We start from the raw sequence: 17,301 nt of genomic DNA, 5'->3' as shown, positions 1-17,301 counted from the left end.
GATCAAAAACCAAGATCAAGTGAAACGGAACGAATCGAGGCAAAGCTGACAAGTCGGAAAATGAAAAAGACTTATTTTTTTATTTAATCAGAAAAAATGCAAGAAAAAAAGACATGAAAAATAATTGAAACAAATTTTAAACAATTTTTATTTTTAATTAATTTTTTTATATACTTTAGAATGACAAATAATTTAAGCAACTTTTAAACAACTTTTATTTTAAATTAATTTTTTATATACTTTAGAATGACAAATAATCTAAGCAACTTTTAAACAATTTTTATTTTAAATTAATTTTTATATACTTTAGAATGACAAATAATTTAAGCAACTTTTAAACAATTTTTATTTTTCATTAATTTTTTATATACTTTAGAATGACAAATAATTTAAGAAACTTTTAAACAATTTTTATTTTTAATTAATTTTTTATATACTTTAGAATGGCAAATAATTTAAGCAACTTTTAAACAATTTTTATTTTAAATTAATTTTTTATATACTTTAGAATGACAAATAATTTAAGCAACTTTTAAACAACTTTTATTTTTAATTAATTTTTTTATATACTTTAGAATGACAAATAATTTAAGCAACTTTTAAACAATTTTTATTTTTAATTAATTTTTTTATATACTTTAGAATGACAAATGATTTAAGCAACTTTTAAACAACTTTTATTTTAAATTAATTTTTTATATACTTTAGAATGACAAATAATTTAAGCAACTTTTAAACAATTTTTATTTTAAATTAATTTTTTATATACTTTAGAATGACAAATAATTTAAGCAACTTTTAAACAATTTTTATTTTAAATTAATTTTTTTATATACTTTAGAATGACAAATAATTTAAGCAACTTTTAAACAATTTTTATTTTTAATTAATTTTTTTATATACTTTAGAATGACAAATAATTTAAGCAACTTTTAAACAATTTTTATTTTTAATTAATTTTTTTATATACTTTAGAATGACAAATAATTTAAGCAACTTTTAAACAATTTTTATTTTTAATTAATTTTTTATATACTTTAGAATGACAAATAATTTAAGCAACTTTTAAACAATTTTTATTTTTAATTAATTTTTTATATACTTTAGAATGACAAATAATTTAAGCAACTTTTAAACAATTTTTATTTTAAATTAATTTTTATATACTTTAGAATGACAAATAATTTAAGCAACTTTTAAACAATTTTTATTTTTAATTAATTTTTTTATATACTTTAGAATGACAAATGATTTAAGCAACTTTTAAACAACTTTTATTTTAAATTAATTTTTTATATACTTTAGAATGACAAATAATTTAAGCAACTTTTAAACAACTTTTATTTTAAATTAATTTTTTATATACTTTAGAATGACAAATAATTTAAGCAACTTTTAAACAATTTTTATTTTTAATTAATTTTTTTATATACTTTAGAATGACAAATAATTTAAGCAACTTTTAAACAATTTTTATTTTTAATTAATTTTTTTATATACTTTAGAATGACAAATAATTTAAGCAACTTTTAAACAATTTTTATTTTTAATTAATTTTTTTATATACTTTAGAATGACAAATAATTTAAGCAACTTTTAAACAATTTTTATTTTTAATTAATTTTTTTATATACTTTAGAATGACAAATAATTTAAGCAACTTTTAAACAATTTTTATTTTTAATTAATTTTTTATATACTTTAGAATGACAAATAATTTAAGCAACTTTTAAACAATTTTTATTTTTAATTAATTTTTTATATACTTTAGAATGACAAATAATTTAAGCAACTTTTAAACAATTTTTATTTTAAATTAATTTTTATATACTTTAGAATGACAAATAATTTAAGCAACTTTTAAACAATTTTTATTTTAAATTAATTTTTTATATACTTTAGAATGACAAATAATTTAAGCAACTTTTAAAATTTTTATTTTAAATTAATTTTTTATATACTTTAGAATGACAAATAATTTAAGCAACTTTTAAACAACTTTTATTTTTAATTAATTTTTTTATATACTTTAGAATGGCAAATAATTTAAGCAACTTTTATTTTAAACAACTTTTATTTTAAATTAATTTTTTATATACTTTAGAATGGCAAATAATTTAAGCAACTTTTAAACAATTTTTATTTTTAATTAATTTTTTATATACTTTAGAATGACAAATTATTTAGGCTACTTTTAAACAATTTTTATTTTTAATTAATTTTTTAATGACAAATAATTTAAGTAACTTTTAAACAACTTTTATTTTTAATTAATTTTTTTATATACTTTAGAATGACAAATAATTTAAGCAACTTTTAAACAATTTTTATTTTTAATTAATTTTTTTATATACTTTAGAATGGCAAATAATTTAAGCAACTTTTAAACAATTTTTATTTTTAATTAATTTTTTATATACTTTAGAATGACAAATAATTTAAGCTACTTTTAAACAATTTTTATTTTTAATTAATTTTTTTATATACTTTAGAATGACAAATAATTTAAGCAACTTTTAAACAATTTTTATTTTTAATTAATTTTTTATATACTTTAGAATGACAAATAATTTAAGCAACTTTTAAAATTTTTATTTTAAATTAATTTTTTATATACTTTAGAATGACAAATAATTTAAGCAACTTTTAAACAACTTTTATTTTTAATTAATTTTTTTATATACTTTAGAATGGCAAATAATTTAAGCAACTTTTATTTTAAACAACTTTTATTTTAAATTAATTTTTTATATACTTTAGAATGGCAAATAATTTAAGCAACTTTTAAACAATTTTTATTTTTAATTAATTTTTTATATACTTTAGAATGACAAATAATTTAAGCTACTTTTAAACAATTTTTATTTTTAATTAATTTTTTAATGACAAATAATTTAAGTAACTTTTAAACAACTTTTATTTTTAATTAATTTTTTTATATACTTTAGAATGACAAATAATTTAAGCAACTTTTAAACAATTTTTATTTTTAATTAATTTTTTTATATACTTTAGAATGGCAAATAATTTAAGCAACTTTTAAACAATTTTTATTTTAAATTAATTTTTTTATATACTTTAGAATGACAAATAATTTAAGCTACTTTTAAACAATTTTTATTTTTAATTAATTTTTTTATATATTTTAGAATGACAAATAATTTAAGCAACTTTTAAACAATTTTTATTTTTAATTAATTTTTTTATATACTTTAGAATGACAAATAATTTAAACAACTTTTAAACAATTTTTATTTTTAATTAATTTTTTTATATACTTTAGAATGACAAATAATTTAAGCAACTTTTAAACAATCTTTATTTTTAAGTAAAATTTAGTTTCAATTTAAAATGAAAAATGATTTACATAGAATAAATGCAGCAAAGGATTTCGCCGAATTTATTTGTACCACTGGATCCTTCTACATGAATTCATAAAGATGCGGACTAAACAGATGTTGGTTCGTTCCGATTCATTCAATCTTGGGTTTTATTGCAAGATCAATGCAGCTAATTGGTCTTTTTTTTTTATTTTTTACATGGGGGTCACCACTTATCAAGGCCCGAAGGCCACTCAGGGATAAGGGTTATTGCATGTACAGTAATCAATGAGATAGTATTGTAGTAATCATTAGTATTGGGGGTTTTGATAGAGTATCTTAGAGGACTAGGATATATTAATCCTAATCCCATTACAAAAGAAAATAATGAAACAAATGGAAAGAAGGAAACAAAAACTCAATTGCTGGATAAAATAAATATGTTGTTTATTTTCTGTTGAAAAATGTGTAGGTGTAACATGTGTTCATGCCCGTGCGTGGAAAAAGGAGTGAGCAATGTAGTGGAAATGGGAATGACAGTCCAGCATGTAGACAAAGAAAAAGATAGAGGGTTAACATCAGTAAAGCTGTGCGCCATGTTAGCAGTCAGCTACGTGAAGGTATTCTCAGGCACAAGTTGTATATATATAGAGAGAGAAATAGTGAGAATGTCAATCCAGTTCATGGAGAGAGAAAGTGTATAAGGTGTACGTACTGCCTGTTAACTCTTGTCCCACACATAGTAGCGGGTGGCGTGAGGCATGCACGCCGAAAGGGCACGCTGTTGGTCCGTCGACCGTCCAGCTCAGAAGCTGGTCCGAAAAAGAAAGAAGCTGCTTATTGCTCTTGCTTTTATACTTGTTTCCTGTAGTCTTTTGTGCATGTGTGGATTTCCTTTGAAAGGGGGAAGTGACGTTGCCCATGTGTGCATACGTGTGCGCATATGTGAGTACATGTGTGTACGTTAGTGTGTGTGTGTGTATACACGTGAATGTGAGTGTATATACGTGAACGTAAATATATGTACGTGTGTGGACGTGCGCACGTATGTTTGTCTGCGCGTATGTATATGACAAGTAATATAGCTTGAGATGTGAACGCGTGTTTTTGCGTGAGACTAGAATAGGCTCGCATAGTCTACAAAATTGCAAGTGGCAGCATGTTGATTTTTTTACTCATTCAATGTTTAAGCATTTTAATTGTGCATTTCTTGAGTTTCGATGCGTAAAATAAATTAAATTTTCACACGAAATGATTCCTCATTTAAAAATGTTTTACATGAGAAACATTTTTAATACCTTATTTCTTTCACATTCCCCACAAACCCTATTAAGCAACATTACCGCTTATCGCCACTTGGACGTAAGGGGCTACTATTTGGAATCATGCCTAAGAAAGATTAACAAGATGTTGGTTTACATTACATTTAAACTTCAGCATATCAGTACAGTCAGGGAAGCAGGTAGCAGGAAGGAAATTCCAAATTCTAGCAGTTCTGAGAAAGAAACTATTAGAGTAGAAGGCTTTCTTACATCTAGGCATCGCTACTGTATAGGGGTGGGATTTTGCTGCTTCTCTGGTTTGTCAGGGTTACTTATGTCGAGGGGATACAAGGGCTTGTAGTTCATCAGAGCATCCACCATTGAAATACTTGTAGAACAGGCAGAAGGATGCAATATTTCGTCGATGAGGCAGAGGTTGAAGCTTAGATGACAGTTCAGGATCTATCAGGTTGGCGACTTCATTTTGAACCCCATCCAGGAGCGAGAGACTAGTAGCAGATGCACCAGCCCAAATGTGACAACAATACTCCATACATGGGCGAATAGTGGCCTTGTAGAGGTACAGGATACTTTCAGGTGTAAGTAGCTTTCTAGCTCGGTAGAGAGAGCCCATCTTCTTTGCAGCAGCCTTGGCAATGCTCTCGATGTATCTGTTCCAACTTATGTTCTCTGTGAACATTAAGTCGAGGAGTTTGAACGAAGTACTTTCAGGCAATGTATCATTAGTCATAGTTATTGGTGGTTGGGAAGGTTTCTTGTAATTATTAAAGGAAACGAGCTTAGTCTGGACAGCATTGAATGTTACCATCCATTTTTGTTCCCATTCCACTACAGATTGAAGGTCTTCCGCTAGGGTTTCCGCCAGTAATTTGCAATTGTATTTTTTGATCGCCCACACAGAGAACTGAACCTTCAACCTTCAGGAAAATATCACTTTTACAATTGATTTTTTGTAAGTATTCTAACCACTGCATCACGAACCCTTGCTATGTGATATTCTCCTGAAGATTGAAGGTTCAATTCTCGGTGTGGGCGACCGAAAAATACAATTGCAAATTACTTATGACCTCTATCCAGTCATGGCTGATGGAACGAGAGCATGCTACCCTCATGAAGTAAATAAAGGGTTCCGTTCAAAAATTCCATCCAAATTCCAGAGTTCGATAAGATACACCTGAAGAAGGTCAGAACTAACGTCAACAGAAACGTTGTGAAAGTGACAAGATGCGAACAGTAGTCTGAAGATTCTAAATAATACAAATAACTAATCCTCATCTTAAAAGTTCAGAAACATAACACATGTTTAGGAAAGAAATCGAGTGAATATGCATGTGTAAGCTCATAATATGTACATGTGACTATTTGGCAGTGTGGCATTATGTATGTGTGTTCGTTTACCTTGTTCTTGTTTATGTGTTTATAGCTGTGTAAGAGTTAATGAGGCTGGTTTGTTAGTTATTGAGTCCTTTTCCTTTTGACACTTCCAACTCCAAAGGGCACAGGGGGAGTATGAAGGGGGTTGTAGAGAATGCGTTCTTGGGTTCCTTTCATTCGGCCGTTTGATGAAGTCTGTCTAAACCGATTTTGTCAATTTGTTCTTTTAGGAATTTTTAAGTTTTACACTAGCTTACTACTTCTGCATATACATGTTACTTACTTGAGCTTGAAACAATTCCAATTGGTTGGAAAATACTTCTGAGTTCACACATTCATGTTAAAACTTCCTTGCTTTGGGGAGTGAGGAAGAAAGTGAATATCAACAAAGTGGATAAGGAAAAAGTATAGCAATTATAGCCATTTATTTTTTAGCATTTGTATGAACGTCTTCACAATTAAGTCGCCACAACCTACTCCATTTGAGCAAGCAGTTTCATTGTCAGAAAATAACATTATGTGAAAACTTTTACATTTATATCAGCAAAAGTAAATATCTGCGGCATAAGATTTTGAATATCTTTGGTTTATGACTGTTAAGCTTGCTTGGATGGTCTTTGCATTGACCAAGCGCTTCTCTCGCTCGAACTCTCCCTGTATCAGAGAAAAGGCTATGCCAGTACGTCTGAAAGAGAAAACAGGTGCAAGGCCTACCATGAAAGAAATTCACGATTATCTCAAGTGGCTTAATGGAGCCCCACTCCATTTGGTGGTTGGCCGTTAATTGCCTAAGTAGCTCATCCGCCCTTTAGTATTACACAGGAGGGACCGCCCACCCTTGAGAGGTCCAGCGCAGTGCCAGGTACCAGGCTGGTATTACTTCTGACACATCATGACACAGGTAATACTGGGTTACATGGTACCGGTAGCAGGAGTGGAACTCTTGACCTGACATTTATATATATATATATATATATATATATATATATATATATATGGTGCTAGTTGGCCATTGACCCTCAAAAAAAAGAAAAAAAAAAGGGGGTTCAGCTTAACAGTCCTGGCAGAGATCCAAACTATGACCAATAACATCCCTTCGATCCAAGACGCCATAGTTTTGACCTATAGCATTGTCGGTCATGGCAGACACTTGCAAAAGAGAGAGAAAGAGAGGTTTATAACATCATTGCTGATTGGTTGTAGCGGTCAACTTCCTTTCTGGTTTGTCCAATCAGAAACCATCTCTCAGGCGAGTTGATCACATGACTAAGTGTATAAAAGGTTAAACTCGCAGCATACTCTATCTTTTTTATTCCTGGCTATCGCCTGAGAACACATTCCTCTATTGGAGCACAACTTCGTCTGAACCCTTTGCAAGAATACAAACAAGCCGACATGGCTCCCGCCACACAAGAACTTTAATATGATATATCTTCCTACAGGACTTTCTCTACACATAAACTCGTTCTCTTTCAATAGGTCTGTCCAATCCTCTGCCTGCATCCATACATATGAACTTTCTCTGATATTAACTCTTTCTCAATACTAGCAACAAAGATAATCAATAAAGTTGGGTGTTTTCATGGAAGTCACCACTTATCAAGGCCACTCGAAGGTCACTCGAGAATAAGGGTTTATGAGTGTACGATAGTCACTGAAACTATTGTTAGTGGTGGAAATTGGGTAGCATTTGATTATTTAAGGGGATGGCTCAACAAGAATTTGTTTACCTTTGACTTGAAGACGACCATACTGTAGTCAGCTGGAAAGTAGTCCAGTGGAACAGAGTTCCACAGGTGGGCCAGTTCTAGGAAAAAAGCTTTTTTCATGGAATTTGTGTTTAGATTTAGGCACAGATAGAGAGTGAGGGGAATTGTTGATAGTGGTTGTAGCTTGACGAGTGTTTCTTGTGATAGTTTAGCAAAGGGAGGTCATAGATGAGCACTTGCCATGTAAATAATGATAGAACAGAGACAAGCTTGCAATGTCTCTTCTGATGTTGCAATTATACTCTATTTTATTTTACTTGTACAGGTAGAGGATTGCAACGGGAGTTAGGTACCTTCTGGAGTGGTAGAATGATGCAACCATTTTTCTGGCGACCAATGCAATGGATTTAATGTAAGTCTTTCATTTCAGGTCAGGAGTGAAGGTCAGACCCAGGAGCTTAAGCAGGGAGCTTCTTTGAAACAAGAGCCATTCCTATCAATCAGGGCCAAGATCAGAGCATTTAGAATAAAAAGAAAGAAGCCTGGTTTTGGATGCATTAAAATTTACCAACCATCTTTTGCCTCACTGCACCAGATATTCAAGGTCAGAAGAAAGCGACTCAGAGAGATTTTGGTTAGTGTTGGCCTTTGAAGTGTTGCCATAGATCGTAGTGTCATCTGCATATATGTTGATGAATAAACTTAGAACGTGGTTTGAGAGATCATTGATGGAGATAAGGAAGAGAGTTGGACTCAGGATGAATTCTTGAGGCACATCGACATTGATACCTTGAGTTTTGGATTTCTGTCCATCGACGACTGCTTGTAAAAGCCTACTTGACAGAAAAGATTTGATGGTTGAGAAGACATTTCCAGATATTCCATAGCTGGAAATCTTGTGAAGTAGACCTTTTGCAAATGCCTTTGTCATGCCAAGAGCTATTGCTTTTGAGAAGAAATCCCTGTCAATAGATTCACTAGTCTTATGTAAAATTACAGTCAGAACATCAGCTGTGGATCTCACATTATGGAAATCATATTGCTTGTCACTGTAGGTTGTTTTTTGCTGAGGTGGTTCTCTATTTAACACTGATTGAAGCAACTTGCTCATGATACGCAGAAGGCTAATTGGTCTGTACTAAGATGCGGAAGACCAATCTTCAGTACTAGGTAGATTGATGAGGTTTTCCAATCAAATTCTAAGACAAATATTGCAAAAAAAAGATCGAATACTCTCCATTTGTTAGAATTATAATTCTATGCTTATTTCCCTTGCAATTTTGTATATTGGTTTTATGTATTTATCATTTCGTTTTCTCTTATAACTTATTATAACTAACTTAATTTACCTGATAAATTATTTCCACAAAATTTACATAATACGAAGGTCATTCCAAAATTTCAACTAAAACTTTTGGCTCCTAACATACCTTCATAACATACCGTAGACAGGCCAGTGATTGATCGTTTCACACAAGGCAAATCAAAAAATGAAAATAACGAATAAACGTGAATGGAGTTACCTCCCTTTGACCGAAATGTATGACTAGCGTTTTAAACATTAATATTTAACTAAAACATTTTTATTTAGAGAAATAAAATGTCAAAATGGTAAATAAGAAAAAAGTTAAGCATTAAAGACATATTTCCAGAGAAATAAATAATAACCAAATTAATGAATAATTAAAAAAAAAAACAACAAAAAATAAAACAAATAAAAAACACTATCTTGAAAAGCTGAAATAAGGGAGAAAACTTGGGAGTTACTTCCCTTTCACTGCAAACTTTTTTTTCTAAATGGTGGCGGAGGTAGACAAGGTCAGTTTTTAATGTGGAGTAAAATCAAAGCATTTTTTTCCACCTCAGCACTAACCTTTAAAATGACGACTTTTAAAGGTTTTCGAGTATGCTGAAAACGAATATCACATTTAAATTTTGTGCGGATAAGTAGTTTTCTGAACATTAAGATCTTTATTACCCAATGTAATTCACTGGTGGCCATGTTTTTTCCAACCGAAAAATACTAATGTACATGCGTGTTACAAAAGACCCGCTCCTCCCCATGTTAAGAATGGCGAACGCCATTGACATTTATTAAGTAATGCATTGTATAAAAAAAGGGTCATAATATCCAGAAAACTACTTGTCTGCGCTAAATTTAAATGTGATATTCGTTTTCAGCATACCCGAAAACTTTTAAAAGTCGTCATTTTAAAGGCGAGTGTTAAGGTGGAAAGAAAGTAAAAATTTACCAAATCCAACTCTCTCAGAAAAAAAAATAATAATAATAATCTGGATTGAAATAAAAACTAAATTTGCCTCAGTTTAGAAGGATCGTCACTTCACTGACTGACAAAAGATGCAATGTAACACCAGAACAAACACCACATACTGGTCCCAATGAAAAGGTCACTTTTTTTTTTTTAATAATAATAAATTAGCATGGATACCTGGTATTGCCCAGGTCCACACCAACTTCTGTTTGGACACACCTGCTATACTAAGGATATTGAGCACTTTTTGTTGACTATATACCAGTTTAAGCGAATTTATTTAATGCAGCATCAGTCTAGAAAGATTTCTATTTGCAGTGTGTTACAAAAAAAAACTGAAAATAATATAGTTTAAAAATAACAAAGTTGAATTTGTTTTAACTGAAATAAACGTTTTTATGATCTAAAAATGATTAGTTATGAATTATTGTGTTATTAAAAGAAAAAATTAGCAGTTACGATGTCACACAAATGTGATTTATGTAACCTTGGAAATAAGAAAAATGTTTTGTTTTAATTTTATTAACCGCTGACAAAAAAAAAATGGCAAATAAATAATACAAAGTTTAAAAATCTTTTAACCTTGTTTAAATGCAAAAGAAAAAACTCTAAAAAATGTCAATGACAGGAAGTTTGTTTTTTGTTTTGTTTTGTTTTTGTTTCAATTAAAGAATCGTAATTGGATTGAAAATTTTGTTTCTTTTAAATAAAAATTTAACATTCAGTTGATTTAAACCTCTGATAAAAAAAAATGAAATGAGGAAATTGTTTTTTGTTTTAATATATTAGATTGGTGCAAAAAAAATGTTTTTTGACTTGAGGTTGAAGGTCAAAAATCATTATTTTTGCACAATCTAATGATTATCCAATGAAATTACAAAACAACTGTTTAAATGGAAAAAAAAAAAAGATGACCACCGGTAGGTTATGCGAACCTCAAAACTAACGCTTATGAGACAACCTCTGACTGAACTACAGTGCTGATTGCGAAATCACGTTGGAAATTCTTTTATTTAAACAAATTCAAAAAACAATGCATGTGCAGTTGTTGAAATAGTTTAGAAAAAGACGATTTTAACCAATCCCCACTTCATTTAAAATTCTATCTCTATACAAAATAATTTACCATTTTTTTTCCAATTTTTACATATTATGCATCCAAGCCATTACTCTTTCAGATGGTACTGGTTTCAACCTGGTGAGATGCGGATGATAAAAGTTTTTAGTAGATGTACAAACACACACACACACACACACACATCTTTCCTTTACATAATAATGGGGTTAGCCGGTCTTAAAAACAATTGGGAAGGGGAGATAGGTTACCCGATCGTAAATTATGCTTTTAATTAAAAAAAAAAAAAAAAATTGTGTCAACGGGGGAAAAGGGGGAGGGGCGTCATTTGGGTGCCATTAACCAGAAGCAGAACTGAAAGCAAAATTTTGTAAGCATGAAAAAAAAAAAAAAAATGGGCATTGAGCAATCAAAGACCCTATAAAAAGTCATTAAATACCCGTGAGTACAAAAAAAAACAAAGAAAAAAAATTAGCCCCAGTAGCCCTGTAACGCTAAGACGAAAAGGAGTGAAAAACAAAAAGAAACAGTTTAGTCATCTCGTCCACGTGACTTGTGATCCTAGTAGCTCTTACATCAAAGTGGTACTGTGCCGTGTTTGGTTTCCGAGTTATAGCGTTATATAGGGCATAGCCAGGGCAAAGCCAAGTAAACTGAACAGTGATTATGATTGTTGTTGATGTTTGGAAAATAGAATGTTAGAAAATATGTATCAAGATAAATTAGGTATTTTAAAGATAAAACATTTATGGTATAAATGTTACAAGAAAGAGGAATGTTAGCTAAATAAACAAAATATGTGACACAGACTGATTAGCTGATTTGATTCTTTGGTTATGTGAGATAGTTTTAAAATGCACACAAAATTTTAGAGTGAAGTTAGTCAGAAAGGGGAGAGTTGGACCAGTTAACACAGATATCATCTTTGTGTTGGGAAGCTGGGAGAAATGCAAACTTAGCATGGTGTAGAACTTATAATGCCTTGTAACTCCGATGGCAAGTCAAGAATGAAGTTTATATAAAACTAGCTTGGGTGCCCGGCATTGCCTGGGTGTTTGGAGGTGTGCGTTGAGCAAAAAAAAAAAAAAGTGTCAGGCTCGAACTTATACCGCGAAGAAGGAAAAGAATGTGAAAAAAAAAATGACATCTTTGTCATTGCGCCCATCGCCAAACTGGAAGTGGCAAAGGTTTAAATTAAGGCTAGTCAATCGAAAAGAAGGGATGACTTTTGAAAATATCGGCAAAAAAGCGACCCCCTCCTTGTAGAAAAGTGGCCAGTTGAGGGTGAAGGAATTAATGTTTTTGGCCAAATATTCGATATTTATCGTCCAACGGGTCAAGCTTTAGAACGATACCAATCTCGTGAAAATTTGTCGCCTCTGGTGAAAATTTTTGGCAGACATACATACATACATACATACATACATTTAAACAGACAGGTGGGATTTATATTATAGATGAACTTGGTATTTGGCGTTCCTCCCAAGTGAGACATTTGTTTTAGGACTGAAAGGAAGACCAGAAGAGTGAGAGACCTATTCGTCCCTAGGAAAAAGGTATGTTTTTTCTTTTGTCTGGACCAAGCGGACAAAGATGTTATTCGTTGTTGTAAAAGGCTGTCCTGTATACGTTCATTTGTCATAATGTTAACAGAGTTATACGTTTTGGTCAACGTAACCTTCGACCTTCTTCAGGTACATCTTGTCAAACTCAGAAATGCTTCTGTTGAACTCAAGAATTTGGATGGAATTTCGAACGGAACCCAAAGTGTAGGATTACTCTAGATGTTCTGAAAAAATAAAAGAGAAATATTAAAAATTAAGGAAGTTATGAATTTTTTATCTGTCAGCTTCTTTTGGGGCACCCTGTATACTTGATTAGTATTCCAAGTTTTAGTTAAAATAAACAAGTAGTTTGTTTTTTATAATTCTCAAATTTTCCAAGCATGTAAATGGAATGACAACCACCAATGTTTTCCAAGAAACTACAATCACTGTCAATAATTTTCTTTTCTCCCTCTTTGCCTAAAACTTCCATAAGCAAAGTTTCTTAACTAGAACTACCCATTTGTGGAACACAAAATCATGGGGCTCGTTGCCTGGGTGTGTGGAGTAAAAAAAAAATTCAAAGCAACAAAGTGGAGAGAGAATCTGTAACGCGAAGGAGGGAAAAAAAAAAAAACAACCTGAAATCTTAGCTGATGTCTCCATCACACAACCGGAAGTTGCAAATGTCGAAATTAAGCGAAGTCAATCGAAAAGGAAACAATGACTTGCAAAAATGGCGACGCAAAAACCGACCCCTCCTTGTAAAAAACTGTCCAGTTGAGGATGAAGGAATTAATGTTTTGGGCCAATTTTTCGATATTTGTTGCCCAAAAGATCGAGGCTTAAAACCATACCAGTTTCATCACGTTCCACCTCATTTGTCAAAAGTTTTTTGTAGACATACAAACACACACATTTTGTTCATTATGTATATATATATATAGAAAAGCTCAACAGAGACTACAATTTGATCCCAACCTGAAAGCTGTGAAGTTATTGTCCCTTGAAATTTCTGAGTAAAGATGGCCTTCAGAGTTGTGTCATTTGTGCTATGCTCTCCAAGAATATGAGTGCAAGTTGATTCAAGGAAAAAAAATAAGATGATTGGAAGAAAGGGCGAGGAGAAATTCAGAATATTTTATTTATCACAATAAATTTGATGGTAATTAGAAACTGTTGAATGCGTGACAGTAAAATTTTGTAATACTATTGAATTCTCCTCTACTCACAAACCAGGACCACTGGGAGAGATAAGCTAGAAAGTGAACGACAATAAAGAGGCATTAAATATGACTGATATTAAAGGTAATGTATCCATTGTATAACACAGACAAAGTGACGCCATGGAAAGTTAATCACTAACAGCCCGCAAGTGAAGATAGAGAATTCAGCAGAATTCGAAAGAAAACTGACATCTCTAGTTTCCAATGAAAGTAATCTGGAAAAAAAACAAAAAAAAAAAACAGAGTTCTCTGATTTCCAGAACAAAGTAGATATGTTCGGGAGACATTGTTGGAAGAGAGCGATCATGGCAAGAGATATCAGAGTCAGTTCCAGCTGAGATCCTGAAGTTGAGACATGGAAGGTTTAGCTTAGCTGTACAGACACTAACAGCACACATACACTCGTTTGATGTATACAATGCATGTGTCATCTTATTAATGTACATAAATTGTGAACTATGGCTTTACAGCATGCTAAAGATTTAGATATGGTCGATAAGAAGATGGAAAAATAAAAGAAACTACAATTCATGCATTTAGGGTAAGGCAATCAAAGGCGCAGGCATAACTTTACGTTCTTATTACTGTAGCATGCCTACACTCGATTCCCCTCTTCGATGATGATGATGATGATGATGATGATGATGCTCTTGAATCATCTTTTAGAAAGTTGGTTCTTTTAGTTTTCAATCTTGGATTAGGACCGCTTATGTTTGTTGAACTAGAATATAAGCTTTTAAGGTATCTCACTGCCAATGCAATTCTCTATCTGTATAAGAGCCAAGTATGTCCTAAAATGGAGTAGTGTTGCCACATCTGAGCAAGAACTGCTCAGCATGTCCTATCCTGCCTTGATAGAGTTCAAAACTAGCTTCGAAACCTAGTAAGTGATGCCTTTTTCTCTGCCCTGCAACCTCTTTCCCACAGAAGAGATGTTGCAAACCTGTCTTTGCACTATCATTATTTTCATGGCAAGTGCTCGTCTGAGCTCCAATCTATGCCCCACCTTTCCAAACTTTCACAAAAACACTCAACTAGCTACAACCACTATTAACAAGTTCCCCTTCTCTCTAGCTGTGCCTAAATCTAAACTCGGATTTCATGAACAAAGTTTCTTTCCTAGAACTGGCCGCATGTGAAACTGTTCCATTGCCGGTTCCCAGCCGATTACGATATGGTAACCTTCAAGTCCAATGCAAACAAGTTCTTGTTGAGCCGTCACCTTAAATAATCTAAATTCTACCCAATCTACACCATAAATGATTACTAAACTAACACCTTACATTAATTAATCCTTATCCTCGAATAGCCTTTGAGCCTTGATAAGTGGAGACTGGGATAAAAAAAACCATTGGCAGACCTCTGTGAGGTTCACATGTTTATCTGTATTTTCCCAAAATGAAAACAGTAAACCATTGTTTAAAATACTTAAGGAAGAGGAAGGTGTCAGAACGCATCCACCCCAATCGAGAAGCTTCTTATTTACAATTCAACTTAATCAAAAAAAAAAAAAAAAATGCCGAAAAATCTTTTAAGATGTACATACCCGTCATGGAACGAAGATGCCATATTCCAAAAATCACATAGATTGATCAAGTATCTTTTTTAAATTCAGAAAATCAAATTTTATTACAAACTGAGATGCTATTTTTTGATTGGCCATGTTTTGTAAATAAGGAGATAACTGAATTGGACCTATCAAGAGCAAAATCTACCGTGTAATGTATACAATGTATTCTTAAAATCGTTAAAAAAAAATTATTTTCTATATAAAAAAAAACTACTTGATCAATTATATGATTTTTGGAATATGATATCGTTCCATGACGACCACAAAGATTATAATTATTTTTCTGTATTTTAGTTTTTTTTAGTCTAATTCTTACAGAGAACTATCGAGTGAAATGGTAAGTGGAAGTGACCTCACTGCCTTTCTGGCTCTGCCCTGCCTTCCATCACAACTGTAGTAGGAATTGTAACAGATTTTTATGGAATCAATAAAATGATACACACAATCTCTATGTCAAAAAGAGTTATTTCCCTTGCACCGGCAACTACTTATGCAAACGGCCTATTTGCTAATTTATAATTGAATGATTTACAGAAAACAAATTATTATTCACTGCACAAAAAACGCTCTTCCAACTATTGGCATCACTTCCTATAACTTGGTCATCTAACGTGGCCTGTTGGAATAGGAATTGTGACAGTTTTTTTATGGAACCAATAGAACAATCCCCACATTTGGTGAGAGAGAGAGAGAGAGAGAGAGAAGAGAGAGTCGACAGTTCCATTATTCAACAGGTATGAACAGTAACAACAGATTTTTTATGCCATGATACAATTCTTCCGAAGGGGAAGTTAATCTCCAGAATTAAAATTTGAAATGTAACTTTTTGACACATCATTATTATATTTCATTTAACTTGTTTGTTTGTTTTTTGTTTCTTTTTTACGAGGGAATCACCACTTATCAGGGCTCGAAGTCTACTCGAGAATAAAGATCAATGAATACAAGGTAGTAGTCTAGTAATCATTTGTGTAGATTGGGTAGAATTTGGATTATTTAAGGGGATGGTTCAACAAGAACTTGTTTACATTGGACTTGAAGGTTACCATATTGTAATCGGCTGGGAAGTAGGCCAATGGAACAGTTCCACATGCGGGCAGTTCTAGGAAAGAAACTTTCTTTATAGAATCTGCGTTTAGAATTAGATACAGATTGTTGATAGTGATTGTAGGTAGTCAAGTGTTTTTTGTGAAAGTTTGACAAGGGGATGAACCATAGATTAGAGCTCAGACGAGCACTTGCCATGAAAATAATGGTAGAGCAGAGACAGGTTCGCAATGTCTCTTCTGTGGGAAAGAGGTTGCATGGAAGAGAAAAGGGCATCACCTATTAGGTTTTGAAGCCGGTTTTAAACTATCAAGGCAAGATATGACATGCAGAGCAACTCCTGCCCAGATGTGGCAACAGTATTCCATTTTTGTATCATATGGTATAATCACATTAACACACTGGCTCTTGTTAGATCACTGAAGTTAAGCAACGTTGAGCCTGGTCAGTATCCCGACAGGTGACTATTTGTTAATACTAAATGTTGTATGTAGGAGGGCGTCAACGCTTTCAAGAATTGTGAATACCTAACAACGCCATCTCCCTTGATGGGCGGGGAAGTATACAAGCAATTGAGGGCCACTTGTGAATTTGATATTCCCATGAAACTTCCTCCTTCAGAGGAAACCAGTTTAACCCACCTAGTGTGAGTGCTGCTTTGGTACGATATGTGTTGGGACAGCTTTAGGAAATTGACTTTCAAACCAATCTATCTCTGGCCAGGTCTTTATTTACACTTTTCTCTCTCATATCCATTTTTATCACTGCCCCACATATTTTCCTTGACTTTACTCTGTGAGCTGGACCATGCTACTGCAACTGTTCTACATCTACTAAGCCAAGATTTCTCATCCATTCTTTCAACATGACCATACCATCA

Source organism: Euprymna scolopes, chromosome 20, assembly GCF_053919585.1.
Source record: "Euprymna scolopes isolate OS-2025 chromosome 20, ASM5391958v1, whole genome shotgun sequence".
Lineage (NCBI taxonomy): Eukaryota > Metazoa > Mollusca > Cephalopoda > Sepiida > Sepiolidae > Euprymna > Euprymna scolopes.
The sequence above is the reverse complement of the archived record's forward strand: the minus strand, read 5'-3'. Positions refer to the sequence as shown.